The sequence below is a fragment of the Myodes glareolus genome, chromosome 1 (assembly GCF_982192425.1).
Source record: "Myodes glareolus chromosome 1, mMyoGla1.1, whole genome shotgun sequence".
In the NCBI taxonomy this organism is placed as follows: Eukaryota; Metazoa; Chordata; class Mammalia; order Rodentia; family Cricetidae; genus Myodes; species Myodes glareolus.
This window is the reverse complement of record NC_142026.1, coordinates 95,118,765-95,137,770: the sequence shown is the minus strand read 5'-3', so window position 1 is coordinate 95,137,770 and position 19,006 is coordinate 95,118,765. Positions and strand designations below refer to the sequence as shown.

The 19,006-nt window shown below is 37.8% G+C and overlaps 1 pseudogene; it reads right to left on the bottom strand.

Moving 5' to 3' along the window:
* Window positions 1–6,345: 6,345 nt before the first annotated feature.
* On the bottom strand, window positions 6,346–8,237 carry LOC125394485 (asparagine--tRNA ligase, cytoplasmic pseudogene; annotated as a pseudogene).
* Window positions 8,238–19,006: the final 10,769 nt, after the last annotated feature.

The following is a 19,006-nucleotide window of genomic DNA, read 5'->3' as shown; positions in this document are numbered from 1 at the left end:
GCTGGCAAGGGAATATATGTATGGGTATAAGGATCAAGAAAGAGGGTAAAGGGCAATTACATATAAATAAGTCAAATGAGTGCTTACTTCCATTGGAGGTCATTTAGAGAAAAATCATTCCACAGAAGTTTTCAGATGAATGACTTGGGAGGCAAGCTATGGTGCTGAGCTGTCATGTTTCCTGTATGATGTACTAAGGGGTAGTTTTCATAAAGGGAAAAGGAACCCTGGGCACCCAAGATGCTGAGGGCTCTGAAGTCAGAGAATTCTTTCATAGGCATGAGAGAGCTCCCTGGAAAACACTGCACCAAGAGTACCATAGAGACTTATAATCTTCCTGCTTTAGATGCCTTGGGAGTGCCCTTTACCCAGGACACTGGGGGAAGCTAATCAAGGCTGTCTTTTATGATAAGGTGAGTCATGGTATTTCACATGAAAACACAGAAAATGGAATGTGTAACTTGTCTTTTCTTTTATATGAATTCCCTTTTGAATTTAAATGTGGACATCACCTAAAAATTTTTTTCATTCCTTTTGTGTTAGAAAATATGAATATATAGATGATTTGGAATTATCCTTGAGTTTCTGAAATGTATATTATTTGGGAGATTTTTTTTGAGACAGGGTCTCTCTGTAGCTTTGGAGCCTGTCCTGGAACTAGCTATTGTAGACCAGGTTGGCCTCGAACTCACAAAAATCTACCTGCCTCTGCCTCCTGAGTGCTGGGATTAAAGGTGTACATCACCACCACCCAGTTAAAAGTGTGGATACAGCATAAAAATTTATTTACTTTATTATTACCCTCCTTTTCTTGACTTTCCCAATGTTTTTTTATGAGAAATTCAGATTAAAATTGTCATAAAAAGCACTCAATGGTTCTTGTTTATTGTTATTATTATTTTAATTTACATAAAACTCATAAGACAACAGGAGTATAAACACTGCCTTTTCTGTGGGCCATTTGTGCAGCCAGATCATAGTACCATAGCAGGCAGAGGAAAGCACATGAAAGTTGATTTAAAATCTGGGTAGATTTAGCTGTTAAAGTGATTGCAGGGAAAGCATGGGGATCTGATGCTGGATTCCCAGCACCGTCATAAGAAGCTGGTCATAGTGCCCTACATCTGTAACTCTGAAAGAAAAAGAAGTACTTGCATGCTCAAATAAAAAAATGCATATATATGTTTGTACATATGTCTCCTTCTTAGGCATTGGAGCATGTCTGTAAAGCATTCATCCAATTGATTTGGGGAAATAGACACAAGAGGATCTCTGGGCCTCATTGGCTATCTAGTCTTGCCGAACTCAGGGAGCTCTGGGTTCAGTGAGAAAGCCTGCTCCAAAGCAAGCAAACAAATAAAGTTAAGGATGGGTAGGGAGCGATAAGGGCACTGTGGTGGTCTAAATGAGATTTGAACACTTAGTCCCAGTAGGTGCTGTTTGAGGTTTAGGAGGTGCGGTCTTGGTGGAGGAATTATGTCATAGGAAGCAGGCTTTGAAACTTTGAAGACCCTTGTGTTTCTCTTTCTGCTATGTGCTTATGGTTAAAGACGTGAATCCCAGCTTGTTGTTCCTGACACCATGCCTGCTTCCTGCTCCCGTGTTATCCTTGGCATCACCACCATGAACTGTCTGGCTCCATTTTGTCTTGGCTTAAACAGTTCTCATCACCCCCAGCCTACACCACCATGGTCATGTTTGTCTTGGCAACACATTTGCGTTTTCCTTGACCTTAACCCTGATCCAGCTGTAATAACCAAATAATTAATCTAAAACAAAGAGAAAATCTGTAAGTAAAAAATAATTGTCATGTCATGCTGTATCCAGAATAATTACTATACTCTGCCAGGAGTGAACATTTCAAGGTTAGTTTGACTCTCATCTAACTTTGATGTAAATTATGGTCTTTGTGGGTTTTACCTTTAAAACATTTGTACCCCTGAGCTTGGGCACCAAGAAACTTTTCAAAAGCATAAGCCTAATCTTCATCTGGCTATCAATAAAAAGGACTTAAAACTTTTAATTAGCTCAATTGATGTGTGAGGTCCTTCTATATATGTGTTGCTTTTGTTGGTTAACTAAGAAACTGCTTTGGGGCTGTTGGTAGGGCAGAACTTAGGTAAGCAGGGAAAATTAAATGGAATGCTGGGAGGAAAAAGGCAGAGTCAGAGAGAAGCCAGGATCCTTCACCTGAGACAGACTCCAGTTAGAATCTTGCCGGTAAACCACAGCCACTTGGCGATAAACAGATTAATGGAGATGTAAGGGTTAGCCAATAGGAAGTTAGAGCTAATGGGCCAACCAGTGATTAATTAATTTCTGTGTGGTTATTTTGGAGCTAAGATAGCTGGGTGGCCAGGACAGACAAGCAGGCTCTCCTCCTTCCAACACTCAATCAATGTGATTGTCAAAAACTATCTTGTGTTAATCATTTCAGTCTCCCTCTCCTGCTATATGCCCTTATAAACCTATAAAAGGAAGACTTCCATATGTTTCCAGGTCACAGTGTTTTATCGCAGCTGTAGAAAAAAAGCTAAGGCAACATATTTTACCCAAACTTAAAATGATTAGTATTGCTGGGATTAGAAAGACAGTTCAGTAATTCAATACTTGCTGTTCTTGTAGAGGACCTGGGCTCAGTTCCTAGTACCTGCATTCAGTTCTTGGAACCTGGGATCAGTTCTTAGCACCCACATGGCAACCTACTTCAGTTCCAGGGACTCTGACACCCTCTTCTGGCCTCTGCTGCCATCTAGCATACCTATAATGAAGATATATATATATATATATATATATATATATATATATATATATATATACACAGGCAAAGCACTCACATGCACACAGATAAATATTTGAAGTTATTTGGGATTATTATTCCTATGTCATACACTCAAAAGTGAAGTCATTGCTACTGACAGAGAGCTGATGAAGAATACTGTATCACTACTATTTTTCCCTCTTTATCTGAAGGTGGAGTCCTCTCTCTAATTGCTAAAGATTAACATCTAAGTCCCCAGGAAAAGAAGGTACGAAAGAACCCCAAGTTGTTCAAAGTAGATCAAAATAAAGAAAAAGTATTAACTAATTTTGTGCCATCCTTTAAATGCATCTTACAACTACTACCTCATTTATTCATAACAATGATCTTTATGGTGTAGATTCTTTGGTTTTCTTTATTTTGGCTGAAGAAAAATTGAGCATAATAGGATCAAAAGAAAAGAAAAGCACTTTAAACACTTCGATGACGGGAAGTAGCTATGGCGAAGGTAACTTTCGGAGGACCCAACACAGAGTTGACTCCTGGCTTCATGGTGAAGTCACAGTGGCTGCTGTGTAAAAGAATCAGTCTCTTACTGTGAAGGAGAAAAGACATCAACAGACAGGAAGAGTAGAATCAGATGATCTTGGCACTTGGTTGGATCCTCCTACATGGAACTCATGGCTATGAAGGGATGAATGACGTAAGTCTTAATAACAGACAGGAAGTTTTTATATATTAAATCCAATAAAAAATAAACACTTCAAATGTTAAGCTCAAATTTAGTTTTGAATCATGTGTATCTGAATACTTGAGACAACACAATTGGCTGGATTCATTTTGCCAGTTACATAAAGGCATTTCTCATTTTCCAGAGGTCGGTACAGTAGCCCACCTTCTGAATCTGCCTGAGCCTCACCCAGTTTTAATACGGAAAGCCCCATGTTTACTGGCAAGCAAGCTTACAGATCATAAGTCTATTAGCATAAAAAGTATGTAAGTAAAGGTACCTCTCTTTAAAGTTCATGTGGATCAACCCCCATCCTCTGGATTTTGCTTTTTCAGTTAGTTCTTAAGCTCTGAGTTGATTTGTCTTCGGGGAATCTAGAGAAGACCTTGTACATCAAATCTCCAAACTGTTGGTTTGAAAAGTTGCTAATTCTATGGAGAGGTCAGATGCCTACCTATCTTGTACAAGTTCTCTGCAATATAGCCAAGCTGACCAGGCATGTCTAAGCAGATCAGCAAGTGCTCTGCTCTTGGCTCCTAGTATGTTGGTGTAGAGGACAGAGACAAGCAGACTCTCAAACAGCTCCCTTCACCCCTGTGGGATGCCGGAGCCCAGACTTGAACTCTGCTACTAGCCTTCTTGGGAATTTCCTCATGTCCTTGACATCTTAACCAAATGTAATTTTAAGCTCTCAGTCTGTCGACTCTGGATACTTCTTAGCTATGTCATAGGGTTGTGTTGGGAATTGATTAATATTTATGAACACTTTTAAGTGGAAAAGTGCAGTATAAATATTACTACATGCTTTGAAAAATTGTTTCCTACATAGTATTATGCACAAAGAAAATAAGCCACGGACTGTAGTATTCTTGGAACAATTTTTAAGTGGTGATCAGTTATCTGTGTTCCCCCTTTCATCTTTTATACATTTAGTGCTTTGTGATTTAATGTTTTCAACAATGATTTCTGCTAAATTTATTTTTTTATTGTTGTCATGCATTGATGCATTTTGTTTCCTGTTAAGTTCAATACAGCTTTCTATTTCCAGTTACAATTTGTAAATCATTGACTGTGATTTTCCCGATTTGAAATGTGTCCAGCATACTTGGGATATTCGTATACTTAAGAATGGGTCTGGAACCACTTTGCTGAAGAGAACAGACATTCCTCTTGTTAGCTTTATTGCATAAAAAATTTCTGTGATATAAATTCTTGCTGTGTTCTTAAATTTTAAGCAGAAAATTTGAAGTAGATTTGATTGAAAAAATGGAATTTTGAGGATTTTTGAGAATAAAATTACCCTGAAGTATTTGGTTAAGTTTGCAATTCATGTAAGAGAGAAATAATACATTTCTCATAAATCATGTACCATGTTAGTGGCAAGCTTCAACAACAATAATGCCAAACGCTAAACTCACACAGATCAAGACCATTTTTGTTTTGTTTTGAAACCGGTTCTCACGAAGACCATATTAGCCTAAATTTATCACGTCTTCAAGGATGACCTTGAATTACTGATTCATCTGTCTTCACCTATTCTGAGTTGTGATTACAGATATTCATTGTAATGCCTGGTTAGAAATATGACTTAGAAAATTCGTGCTGTTATAGTGGTGAAATAATTGTCATTTTTAGTATTTTAATATTTAGTAACTTTTATACTGTCTCAGTTAGGGTTTCTATTGCTACGTAGAAACACCATGACCGTGGCAACTCTTATAAAAGAAAATATAAAGGGTGGCTAACAGTTCAGAAGTTCAGTGTATTATTTTCGTGGTGGGGCACTGCAGTGTACAGGTAGATATAGTACTGGAGAAGTAGCTGAGAGTCCTACATCTTGCATGCCACAGGAAGTGATCTGAGGGTCACACTGAGCAAAGAGACCTCAAAGCTCACCCCCACAGTGACACACTTCCTCCAACAAGGCCATAATTACTAAGAGTGCCAATCTTTTGGGGGACCATTTTCTTTCAAACCATCACATCTACCATGTCTATTGCATATATTTTTTCATAACTAAACTGTTTCCACACTTTGGTTACATTAGTAGAGAACGTTCCATGGTCTTATATGCTGTGTTTCCCCACAAAATATGCCACACAAGGCTGATTGCTGTTTTATTTTTTATTTTTTAAGGGTCTGGCAAGCGTTTATTTATTGATTGGTGGGAATACAGCCCATCAGAACACATGGCATGCATCTGGGGGAGAAACGAATCAACTGCACTGGGGCCATGCAGTAAACCAACTAGGATCCTGTCGGGCAGCGCAGATGGTACCCGAGACTGGGTGGGTGACTTAGCTGCCTAATGGTGGCTAAGGTTCCAGGTGCAAATCCTTTGGGATCATATTTACTTTTCATTACTCGGAATTACAACAGAACAGGGAAGCCGAGCCTCACCCTGCTCTCAGATTGAAGGCTGAGGAGTTACTTGGAATCATTTAAATAACCCATCATCCAAATCATGTCCATTGTAAATTTTAACTCAATCCCCCTTCATAAATTTTTCCAACCAATTCATGCCCCTCAGAATCAGAAGCACTGTGTGAATTTAGAAAAGATTAATAGCGAATGTAAAAGACTACAGTATTCGATTCCAATAGCTACACTGTTGCACTATAATTAGTATTAGATTTTTATATCATATGGCCAATTTCTCTTTTAGATGTTGCTATAACATGTATATAATACATTAAATAATTCTTGTTACATTTAAAAGGACAAAAATATAAAGCTGATGGAATATCAGACTATATTTAAAACTATACAATCATATATGGTTTATTTAATACAGTGATTGTAACCTGCAGTACAATAAAATGTTTTCCCAACTAAAGAGTGATATGCCACGTAATTTTTGGAAATTTTGTAATGAGTATTTTTATTAAAGGGACATCAATGTCACCTTGTATTCAAGTCACATCTACTTCTTTTTATGGTAATGGGAAGAAAACACATAGAGACAGAAAAAGCTACTAGACCAACTGGAAATCAAAGGGTGGCTTCGGAGTTTTGTTCTTTTGCAGAAACAGTCTTATCTTTTCATGAACGTTTTCCCTTCCTTCATGCTTCAGGGCCCTCGGTTATGGCCTGCAGCGTTGGACGAATCGAGGGTATAAGCACACATCTCGGATGTGATATCTGTTCAGAATCCAACTTAGGACTCTTTCCAGGCCCAAGCCATAGCCTCCATGAGGACATGAACCATATTTTCTCTGATCTGTATACCAGTAATAAGGAGCGGGGTCAATTCCTTCCCTTTTATAGCCTTCCAGAATTTCTTCATGATCCCAAGAGCGCATCGAGCCGCCCACAATCTCACCAACATTGGGCATCAACACATCAACAGATTCAGTGAGCCGAGGATCCTCAGGACATCGCTGCATGTAGAAGGACTTGATCTCCACTGGAAATCGACACAGCAGGATCGGTTCATTAATGGTGTCTGTCATCAGTCTCTTAGGAGCTTCAGGAATATTGTCTCCAAACTCATAGAGCTTCCCGTCTTCTTTCTTTGCATCGTGTTCCCTCAGCCACTCAATAGCATCTGAATAGTTCATTCGTCTGAAAGGCCGTTTGGGAGGTTTAAAGTTCGGGTTGAGGTCATACACTATGCTCGCCACTGGTGACTTCAAGACTCTGTCAACCACATTGCACACTAGGTCCTCCAAAAGGTTCAGGAGGTCCTCAAAGCTCAGGAAGGGGCACTCGGCTTCCACATGCGTGAATTCAGCCAGATGCCTTCTTGTTCTGGACTGTTCGGCCCTAACGACTGGGTCAAAAACGCTTCCTCCCCAAAATAGTCAAGCTTGAAGAGCATGGCCCCGCCTTCTACCTGCATCTGCACCAGCGTCGGGGTGGTGACTTCACAGTAGCCCCTGTCGAAGAAGTGGTCCCTAAAGCACCTGGTGATCATGCACCGCGTATTCAAGATTTTGAACATGTTCTCTCCGCGGATCATCATGTGCCGGTTGTTGAGCTGGACATCCACATTGGACTCCTCGTTGATCAGGTTATCAGCCCCTCCAGCTGGGGCCAGCCCCACCAGTTCCCAGAAGTCACAGCTCAGCTCGTGGCCTCCTGGAGACTGCTTGCCCTTTGGAGTCAGGCTTAGTGTTCCGTATACTGCCACGCTGCTCTCAGTGGACAAGACTACTCCATTGTAACACTGGCACAAGTCATCTGACAAGACACACTGCAGATAGCCCGTACCATCTCGCAACACCAGAAATACCAAATTCTTTCCTTGCCTACGCAACCTGTGGACCCAGCCGAACACCTTCACTCTTTGACCTCTATATTTTTCTAATGCACAAATCTTTACACAGGCCGGCTCTGGCAGGCTTGGGTCATTTTTAATGATAATTTTCTTTGCTTCCTCCAGGTTCTTTTCTCTTCGTAAGTTATCTTCTGCCTCTTTCTTCTCCCGAGAGTCATTCTTCATCTGTTCCCTATGCCACATCTTTTTAATGTTCTTCATCTGTGACTTAGAAATGACATCCCACCTCTCATTTTCCTTTTGTGAATCCACATAAATGGTGGGAAACGGCTCTTTTCCAACTGTCATCAAAGTCTTTAGGCTGGTTTTAAATGGCTTCTCCTTGGTTCCATCTCCTGTTGAGTCGTTTCCTTCTCGGTCAGAGACATACAGCTCTGCGCGTGCCATCCCTGCAGTCGCCCCGATCACCTCCGAGGACATCGACTCCGCACCACCGCAGCCTGGTCACCTCAACGTGCACACAAGGCTTCCTTTGATAGCTGTTTTAGATCTAGTGCCCTACAGTGTTCTACTTTAGTAGAATCAGTCCTGATGCTGGACCTGATCCTCAGTCATGCATGTTTGGAATCTTTGCGAAAATTAGATTTCTCAGAAATTAGCATATTTATAAACTATAGTCTCGATAATAAAGTTCATAAGCTGATGATTAAACATAATTTTAAGGTATTAATTGCTAATAATGAGCATGTACTGGGCAGAACTAGTAGATGTATTCAGAAGTCTAACACAGAGAACAAAAGTTGCTTAATGAGAAGAGAATCTGACAGGGAAAATAGATATTACCCAGTGCTGATAATCTCACCCTAATAATGTTTGAATATGACCCTTATCATTCTTACCAAAATGCCACAGAAGTTCTGGTAATTAAGATCAGAAGGCATTAGAGACACGAAATAGTTGGCTATTTTGACGCAACTCTTCCTTTTTTCAATATTTGTTAATTGTTCACACAAAATCCTGTTTTATTTCCTAATGAACTTCCTTATAACAAATAAATTCCACTTTAGGCCCAGCTTCATAGGGATATTTCATTTATTTTTCAGGGATTCCCTATGCTTTTTGCAAAGACTTAGGAAACACCTGTCTTACTGGAATCATCTGCTTATTTAAAAATCCTAAAATATTTTTTTTCTCCTGCATGCCATAGATATCTAACCTCATCTATATCAACAAGAGTGTTAGGTTCAACTATTTCAAAAATAACTTATAAATATATGAGGCTGAAAACATCAGGTTATTTCTTGATGAAGTCTGATTTATTAGTGGGGCTTCTCAGGGTCTGCTTAAACATGGTTGCAGGCGAAAGCATCACTCATTGTTGACATCATGGAAAGGAAACGCATTCAAGAGCACATTTCCTTCCTCTGGAAGGCTTTTACCTGGAACCGATAGACATCTCTTGTAATTACATTATGTTGGCCCAAACAAATCACATCGCTATACTCCTTTCACAAACAGAAAAGGATAATTCTACCCTGAAAGGGGAAAACTGGAAATATGCTAGACAATGATAATACATATTGTACCTAGTAAGTTAGACACATCTCTTTATTTTAAAATATATTTTCACTTACACCATAAGCACACATCTGAATGAGGTATAATATGACAACCCAACATACCCATGTGATCATACCAGAGTCAATACCTGAACCTCACTAGCCATCAGCACCTTTGTGTGGCAAGAACCTCTTAATGCCTCTCTCCAGCTCTCTCAGACAATGTCCGAGGGTAGATCAATGTCCATTGCAATCAACCCTCTATACTGTGCATTCCTCCTTCATCATAGCTACAGGTGGTATCCATTTTCAACTGTTCTTTCCCACTACTCTAATTCTATCTTGTGATCACTCTTCCACTCGTAAACATCTACTTTTTAAGCTTCCGTGTATGAACAAAAAGATGTGGTATTTTGTTGTCTGAGGTTTCTGTCCTCCCTGATTTCTGTCCTCACACCAGGTCCCACAGCCGTTTAAGCGCCAAAGAAATCACGTAGAGGTCTATATTAATGATAAACTGATTGGCCCATTCGCTCAGGCTTCTTATTAACTCTTGTAACTTATAGTAGCCCATTATTCTTATCTATGTTAGCTACATGGCTTGGTATCTTTTTCAGTGGGGCAATTACATCTTCCTTCTTCTGTGATTGGGACAGGACTGGGGAGGAATGGGCTTCCTCCTTCCCAGAATTCTCCTGTTCTCATTGACCTGACTCTACTTCCTGTCTGGTTGTCTCACCTATACTTCCTGCCTTACTACTGACCAATCAGCATTTATTTAAAATATAATTGACAGAATACAGAATTGTCCCACACCAGCATTTGCCTTTCAGTGAACTGCTTATTTTTTATTTTATTTAGCATAAAGTTTTCTGATCACACTGATGTTCATCTCATTATTTTTTTGTGTCTGAAGAATAGTCCACTTTTGTATACATGTGATTTCTCGATCCTTCAACACTGTGATGGTTCCAAATTACGGCTCGTGTGAATAGTGCTGGGATAAGCTTGGAATGTGTGAATCTCTTTGATTGCCTCATTGTATACTAAGCAAGGAGAGTAGACAGCTAGCTCTAAATTTAGTCTTCTGAGGAACTGCATAGTACTGTCTACACTAGCTCTTCCAAAGTACATTTCCCCACATCCCTTTTGACACACTGTATATCCCAGCTCATCATTTTTTATTACAATGTATACACTACCACATTATTTTGGCACATCTGCATCTGCTATGGTTTTTTTTTTTTTTTTTGGCTTCTTGACTCAGCCATTTAACTGCAATGAGATAATGTTGGGATTTTGATTCACATTTTCCTGATGCTTACTGATGTTAAACATTTTTTTCATACTTCTTAACCTTGTGTCTATCTCTTTTGAGAACCATCTATTCATATTATTCCCCTAGTTTTTTTTTTCTAGAAATGGCTTTTAAGAAAATTCAATATGGTCATTTTAAAATTGGATTATTCAGTGTTTACTGTTGATATATTCATCTTGTTGTTGCTGGTCTGTTCTCGAGTTAATCCCTTTCAGGTGAACAGCTTGCAATATTTTCTCCCTTTCTGTAGGCTTTCTTTCCACTCTGTTGGTCATTTTCTTGGCTTTTCAGATGCTTCTTCGTATCCAACTCCATATGTCTAGTTCTACTTTTGTTGTTTGTGATTTAGAGATCTTGTCCAAAGATGTCATTGCTTGTTGTGATGACATGAAAACTCTTCTCTCTGCCCTCTCTGTTTTTATTTCTCATGACTTTGTAGTTTCTAATGGTTTTATTCTAGCAGTTTTAGGTCTTTGATCCACAGTACTTGATTTTTATAGTGAGGGGCAGGAGTCTCATGCATACAGCTTTCTAGCTTTCCCAGGATGATTTATTGAAATGGCTGTTTGTATGTGTTTGTTTCACTTATTCTTATGCTTTTCAGTTATCAAAGGTGAGCTGGCTGCTAATGGATGCATTTCTTCCTTGCTTCTCTATTCTTCTTCGTTGTTTTATGCCAATGGCATGCTGCTAGGCTTTTTAAAAATGTGTTTTGTGGTTAGATAGGATGTTCCTAGTTTTGCTTTTACTGATCAAGATTGTTTTGACTACTTGGGGTATTTTATTTTTACATGTAAGTTTTTGGATTGTTCTTTTATTTCTGAGGAGAATTCCATTGCCAATTTATAATAACCAAATGACAATTTGTCAAATTGGCAAAATGATTATAAATTACTTAGGTAATGTGAAAACTTAAATAATATTGATTATTTCGATCTATGAATCTTGTACTACTACTTCCCGTTATTTTTTCCAACTTTTCCATCAGTGGTTTATAATTCTTATTGTTTAGATTCATTACTATTTTGATAAAATTTGTTCGTAGACACAGACTTATTTATTTTGTAGCTTTTTTGAATTAGATTGCTTTCTTGATTTCCTTTTCAGCAAGCTCACCATTGGTACAAAATGGTATAAAATGCTACTAACGTATTTTGATTTTGTATCTTGCAATATTACTGAAGACTGGATTTATTAATAATTTCTGGCAAATTTCTGCAGAGCAATTGGGGCTTCCAATGTACGAAAATAGCAGTATTGTAATTTTAATTTTTTTCCATTTAGATGCTATTTATTTATTTATTATTTATCTTGTCCTAGTGCTTTGGCCATGACTTCTAATACCATGTTATGTAAGAGTGGTGAATGTGGTCACCATTTTCTTGTTTCTGTTCCTTTGAGGAACTACTTCAGCTCTTCCCTATTGCTATTCACTCTAACTATGGAGTCTGTCCTTTACTATTTGTTCCTTGTACACCTAACTCATTGATGTTAGTTACAAAGAATATTAAATTTTATTGAATGATTTTTGTATCTCTTGAGATAAAGAAGTGAATTTTGTCCTTCATTTTGTTAATATGGTATAGTTATTGATTGGTGTATGTTACATCCCTGAGGTAAATCCCACTAGGCCATTTTGTATACTCTCTTTGAGGTGTATAATGTTGGGCTTTGTTTGTCAGTATTCTAGCTAAGATTTTTTGCACTAATGTATGTCAGAGATTGGCCTTAGTCTCTTTTTATTGGTGACTATAAACTGACCCCAAGGTCCTGTTTGTATCAGATAAGTGCTCTACCACTAAGCTATACACCCAGACTTCTAGTTTCCTTGTTTTGTTATGTTCTTGGTTGGTTTTGGTATTAGATTAATGTTATCTCATAATGAATTTAGAAATGCTAATTTCCTTTACATTTTTTTTTATATATTCTGAGATAGTTTGTTCTTTAGGGTTTTGTTTCTTTTTCTTTTGCTGAATATTGAACCTATGGCCTCTTGTGCAGCAGACAAGTGCTGTGTTGTTGGAGAGTATTTCTAACCTGCTGCAGGTTCTTCAAGTGTGTCCTAGATTTCAATAGCGAAGCCACCTGGATCTAGGACCACCTAGTTGAAAAACATTTTCTTAGCAATATAATTCTATTCCTCATTATTGCTCTTTTCAGGTTTTCTATGATTTCATAGATTGGTTTTGGTAGATTGCATTTATTCACAAATGCATTTCTTCTAAATTTTCCTTTTTATTTGGTGTGATATTTTAATTGTTAAATATTTACACTCTTTGGTCTTATCCTCATGTTAGAGTTCAATAATTCAATAAATACACATTTTTAGTGCTCAATTCCAAGTTCTGGAGATGACAAAAGTTGAATCATGTCCAAATCTGATGACTTTCGTGTAACATAGAGATTTGTAGCTTTCTAATAATAATTGGCAATTTTGTTTCATAGCTCTTAGATGGGTATTATTTTTGAAAAAATTATTTAATCCCATCTCTTCCACTGATCTATAACTTCTATATAGAGTACTGATCTCACCTTTTTATGTCTACGTAATGAAGAACAAGTACTGTGAGTTATATCTAGTAGGTGATATTTGATAACCATGTATTAAACAAATGATAAAAAATGAAAGCCAAAGAGGAAGATATTACTTCTAAACAGATTTATGCCTTATTTAGATTGAAATAAACCTTTACATTAATAGTATTTATTTAGTTGCATGTTTGGTTTTTGATGATACCCTTTATGTGGATGATATTTTGGTTATTTTATTTAATTTTATGCTCCCAACACCAATGCAGTGTCTAATACATTGTAGAAGCCCAGTAAGTATTTGTTGAGTCAGTGAAGCAAAGGAAATAAGCTTCAAGGAGAATGGAAATAGATGCAGGTAAAAAGGCCAGCACTTCATGATGGTGAGTAGAGTCCATTTCCTTCAACTGCAACATTATATGACAGTCTTCTAAGGGAGGTGTATTAAGCACAACTGCTTTTGATAGACCGCCAGGTAAGCATTTCTGTCACTGGGGAAATTCTGATTGCCTCTGACACTAACTAGGAAAAGACGTTTCAGCAAATGACCTCCAATAGCTGGCGATGGACCCTCTGCTGGGGGACAAAGTGGAGAATGAGAAAGAAGAGGCCTCCATTCCATCATTCACCCATGTGCGTCTGGAAGAGTGGGGTGGGTTTATTGTACAGCTCACACATATTCCTAAGGCTTTATACTCCGAAACATCTCTTAATCACACAGATAGACATGCACAGTCAATGGGGTAATGTTCTTACAAAGAGGAGCACATGACACAGGTTACAGGCTCTTTCTGCACTTACATTGAACCAAACACACATGTCATTGTGTTCACAATGACAGAGTATGCTGTGGTTTCTCTAACTCAGGAAAAGCAAACTGCCTTTAGTAAGATTTTATTACATATGAACACGTCTACTTTGGTTACTTCCCAAGACACATCCAACCTTGGAGATTTTGTTTCTTTTCCAAAATGAGCAGCTTCAACTTTGAAGGCCCCAGACTTCAACTGACAATCTCCATATGGCTGTGCCATACACAGCAGCCCGCATAAAACAGCTTCACAGATATTTTTCAATATAAACTTTGCAAAAATTACTATGAACTTAGCTAATAATATCCTAGGCACATAACATTCTGGAGAGATTTTTTATTAGGTTTGAAGTATTAAAAATATCTACTGTATCTAGGCACAATATTTCTTTAACCTTGTCATTCTGTGACAGAAATTAATAAGAAAAGTAGAACTTTTTTTTTTAAAAAAATTAAGAAACAAATGGAAATTAGTGCTTAAAGGCATGCAAACATTTAAGCAATAATGCAAGCAGTTAAATCTCAATGTGGCTACTTAGAGATAGTCCATCATCAAAAGGAAAAGAAATGCTGAGCATATTGCTAGTTCATCAAGAGTCTAAGGGAAGGCCTCAGCTGGGAAGCTCTTGGAGCCCTGCCCAATGGCTTGGCATGGATACTGGAAAATTCTGAATCTGGGAAGTTAAGTATAAGCATTCTTTTATTTGTTTCCACATAAAATCACATATGTATAAAAAAAGAACCTGTGTTTGTTGCTGATGTTGTTGCTAATGACTAGACACTTGGAAACTTGTGCATTAGAGAAAACCTTATTATATATCTTTTAAAGTATGAAGGTATCTACTAGGTTTTTATCAATGTTCTTTTTCTCCTTGAGGTTAAGATTATTTTAATTTTATGGGGATTTTGCCAAAGACACACTACGGAGAAAGGAAGCCCGAGCTTCATGTTATATAATTGACAGCGGTCCTAATTAGATGGAAGTTAAGTAAATTGCTATTGCCACAATAAAAGCATAAACTAGGAAAGAGAAATGAGAGGTTCTAGCCTTGACCCTTTATATAGCCATTTCTACATCAACCTCCCTCCTCCTCTTAACCATACCACTTCTTTCTTCTACCCCAAGAACTTGCGGGCTGAAAGTACAGACCCCCAGACCTCACCCAGAGCTCTTGAATCAGAATCTGTTTTACAAGCTATCTAGGTGGTTCTTATGTTCGTTAAAGTTTGAGAAAAACCTAGGCTGGATCAAATTTGTGGATGTTGATGTCCACCCAGGGACACTTTCAAAGGCGAGGAAGCTTAGATTCCCTGTACATTTTCCATGACTTTAAGTCGCGCCAGACTGAATCCTTTCTTATTTATCTATGAAACTGTGCAGTGTTGTGCTAGTTTTATATCTGGTAATATATAAAACTTGGGAGTACCCAGTGGAATTGACCTTAATGACTGAAACATGCCAGTTTTTTGGTTGCTATTTGTTTTCTTCTTGCTTTAGTTCTTTCTGGTATACTTTGCATCTTGCATTGTTTGTTTGTTTTAACTTGGGTAGCTCATAATTTATCTTTAGCCATTACTTCTCTTACCCTCTAGCTACTTACTTATTGCCACATGACTGTCTTGGGAAGCTTTCCCTTGATATGTTCCAAAGTGTATCAATAAAAAAGCCCCCTTTGCATTAATAGAGAAATTACGATTGTACACAGACTTATCCATAATCTGTTTGCTAATTATGCCACTAACCCATGTGGCTCATACAGACATGTTTCCAGACTCCCAGGAGTCCTGATGTATAGAAACCAAAGCAGGAAAGACATCCTCCTACCCCTTGGGGTAAGTGCATATCTACTACTTTAGAGTCAGAGAGTGCCGGGAAGAAGGAAATTTGTCCAGTGTTTTTCTTATCCTAGTTTCTAGCACCGTGAAAAGGCAAGAATACTGTTTTAAAAGCACTTTCCTATCACTAGAGCTTTTGGTTGCCTTGGCGCAGAGTGGTAGAGTAATTGGCCCTCCAGAGGACAACAGGCGACCAACATCTCTCGTGGTTGGTTTGCTGATTTACTATTCAGTAGGTACTCTCAGACATGAATAGGTATATCTTAGTGCTAAAGGAAACTGCTTTTGTCATTACATTTTTGTAATGCATTTCAGGATCTTTACACTAAACTGCATTATCAAATAAAATAGGATCAAATTTTTTACTTAGTTTATATAAGCTTATATATTGGCATTCTGCTGAGAGGAATATACAAATAAGAAGGTGAGAAGGAATGGAGGGAGGAATATAGCTGGAGAGGTTGACAATTAAGAAGTGATAGAAGAACTATTATTAATACATAAATAAATGCTGGGGGAAAGCAGAAAGATTTAAAGTATGTCTGTCAGGAATGTTGTCCTCTACAGACTACAGTATAACAGAATCCTTCACAACTGTAGACCCAAAGATTAGCAATACTTGGCAATGTTTTAGGAACTGGATGCATGGTAAGGGTTTTCCTTTTATGTGTATAGGGGGAGATTTTATGATACTATGTGATAGACATTTCCTGGGAAGAACTATAAACACACACACACACACACACACACACACACACACACTCACACACATGCTCACACCCCTACTCACCTCAGATAGGGAACATGCTCTGGATTAAAGTAAGGACTGCACCAAGTTGAATTCGGTGAGCGGTGAGATCTTATTATGGGAATTAGTGGAAATATGGGTAAGAGGTTACTACAGGGACAGACACAGATGACTCAAAACACGTCAGCTGCCTCACGGAAAAGCCCACTTCAGCAAAGCTGATGACTCATGAACACTCGAGCCCTGGAGCTCTCTGCAGATGGCTCAGCAGCCAGAAAACCTCTCCCCTGCAGCCCAGCTGCTCAGTCTCTCCCCCAGCAGCTGTTTACACCTCCTAAAGTATGTGTGTGTGTGGGAGGGTAGTGTGAGAAAGTTTCTCCTGTCCTAGACACCTGATGTTTCGTTTACCCTAAGTCTCAAGAGCTTCTCTCTCCTCCTAGAGGGAATGTTTTGTTTTGGAGGAAAATTCTATACCTTATATAGAAATGAAATCATTTTATATGACTATTATTAGTGGTATATGGGGTACTCCATGCCTCCTAGTTGTCTGTTTTTTACTTTTTCTATAAGTGGTAACGATTACTAATATATATCTGCCACTGACTATGTCCTAGAAAGGATATATATATATATATATATATATATATATATATATATATATATATATTTAAAATTTTTATATCATCTCTGGGAGAATACATATCTTTTAAAAGTTTTGTTAAACTTTTTCATACAATATTCTTTAATCATATTCTTTTTCCTCTCTCACCTCCTTCCAGATCCTCCCCATCTTACTACTCACACAACTTTGTGTTCTCTCTTTCTCTCTCACATATCACATACACAGATAGATAGATAGAGATAGAGATAGAGATAGAGATAGAGAGAGAGAGAGAGAGAGAGAGAAAGAGAGAACAAACACAAAACTAGTAAGATAGAAAATACCAAAACAGAACACAAGGAAGCAAAAATCTCCATAGAATTTTTGTTCTGTTTTCACTTAGTGCTAGGGACTTGCTCCTCAAACTGCTTTCATTGTGTCTTAGAGGTTTGACTTTTTGTATTTTCATATTAATTCAGCTCTAAAGTTTTTAATTTCCTTCATGATTTGCCTTGTTCCAGGTTCCATTCAGTAGTGAGTTGTTCATCTTCCTTGAGTTTGTATACTTCTGTCTTTTCTATTGTTGTTGATATCCAGCTTTAATCTATGATGGTTAGATAGGATGCAGGGTGTTATTTCAAGTTTTTTTTTTATATCATTGAGATATCCTTTGTGTGCAAATATGTAGTCAATTTTGGAGAGAGTTCTGTTGGCTGCTGAAATTAAGAATATTCTTTAGTCTTTGGGTAGAATGTTCTGACAACATCTAGTAGGCCTGTTAGTTTTTGTATGTCAGTTTTTGTCTGGATAGTGGGAGTGGGACAATGAAGTAACCCATTTCTATGCTGTAAGGGTCAGTATGCAGTCTTAGCTATAGTACTGTTTCTTCTATGAATTTGGATTCCTTTTGTGCTTGGAGCATTAAAGTTTAAAATTGTGATAACTTTTTGGTGGATATTTCCCTAAATGAATATGAAGTGATTTTACCTATTTCTTCTGATTTTGGTTTGAGATCTATTTTCATCTATTAAAACAGCTATACTTTCTTATTTCTTGGTTTCATTTGCTTAGAGGATCTTTTCCCCCCTTTACCCTAAGATGGTGTCTATTTTTTATTATGAGGTGTGTTTCTTGGAGACATCAGAAAGATGAATCTTATTTTCCAATCTAATATGTTAGATTTTTTATTATGAAGTTGAGACCATTAATACTGAGAGTTATTAATGAGAAGTGCTTATTAATCCCTATTATTTTGCTGTTCTGCTACAGAGCTCCCACGCTCTTTAGACTAGCAGTTCTGGAATTATATATTCCTTATGTCCTCTTAGGTGTAGTTAATCTTTGACTGAAGTTTGCTTCTAATGCCTTCTGACAAGCTGGATTTGTGTAGAGAAATTTCTTAAATTTGTTTTTTTTCTGATTTTATTTCTTATGGCAATTGAGATTGGTAGTTTTTCTAGATGGAGTAGTCTGGGCAGGCGTCTGTTAGCTCACAGAGCTTGTAGGACATTTATCCAGGCTCTTCTAACTTTCAGAGTCTCTGTTGAGAAGTCTGTGTCATTCTAATGGGTCTGCCTTTGTATGTGACTTGGTCTTTCTCTTGTAGCTTCGTTCTGTACAGTAAATTTTGATTTTTGTGTTATGGGGAGTTTCTTTTCTGATCTTGTCTATTTGTGCTCTGTATACCTCCTGTACCTGACAGGTATTTTCCCCCTAAAGATTTGGGGAATTTTCCTCTTTTTTTCTGTGCATTTGGCCTAGGTTTTTTTTTTCCTTCTCATTCCATCCTCTATACTCATTATTCATAGAGTCGGGCTTTTCATAGTGTCCCACATTTCCTGGATGTTTTGCTGCACCTAGATTTTAAAAATTGTAACATTCCCTTTGGATGAGC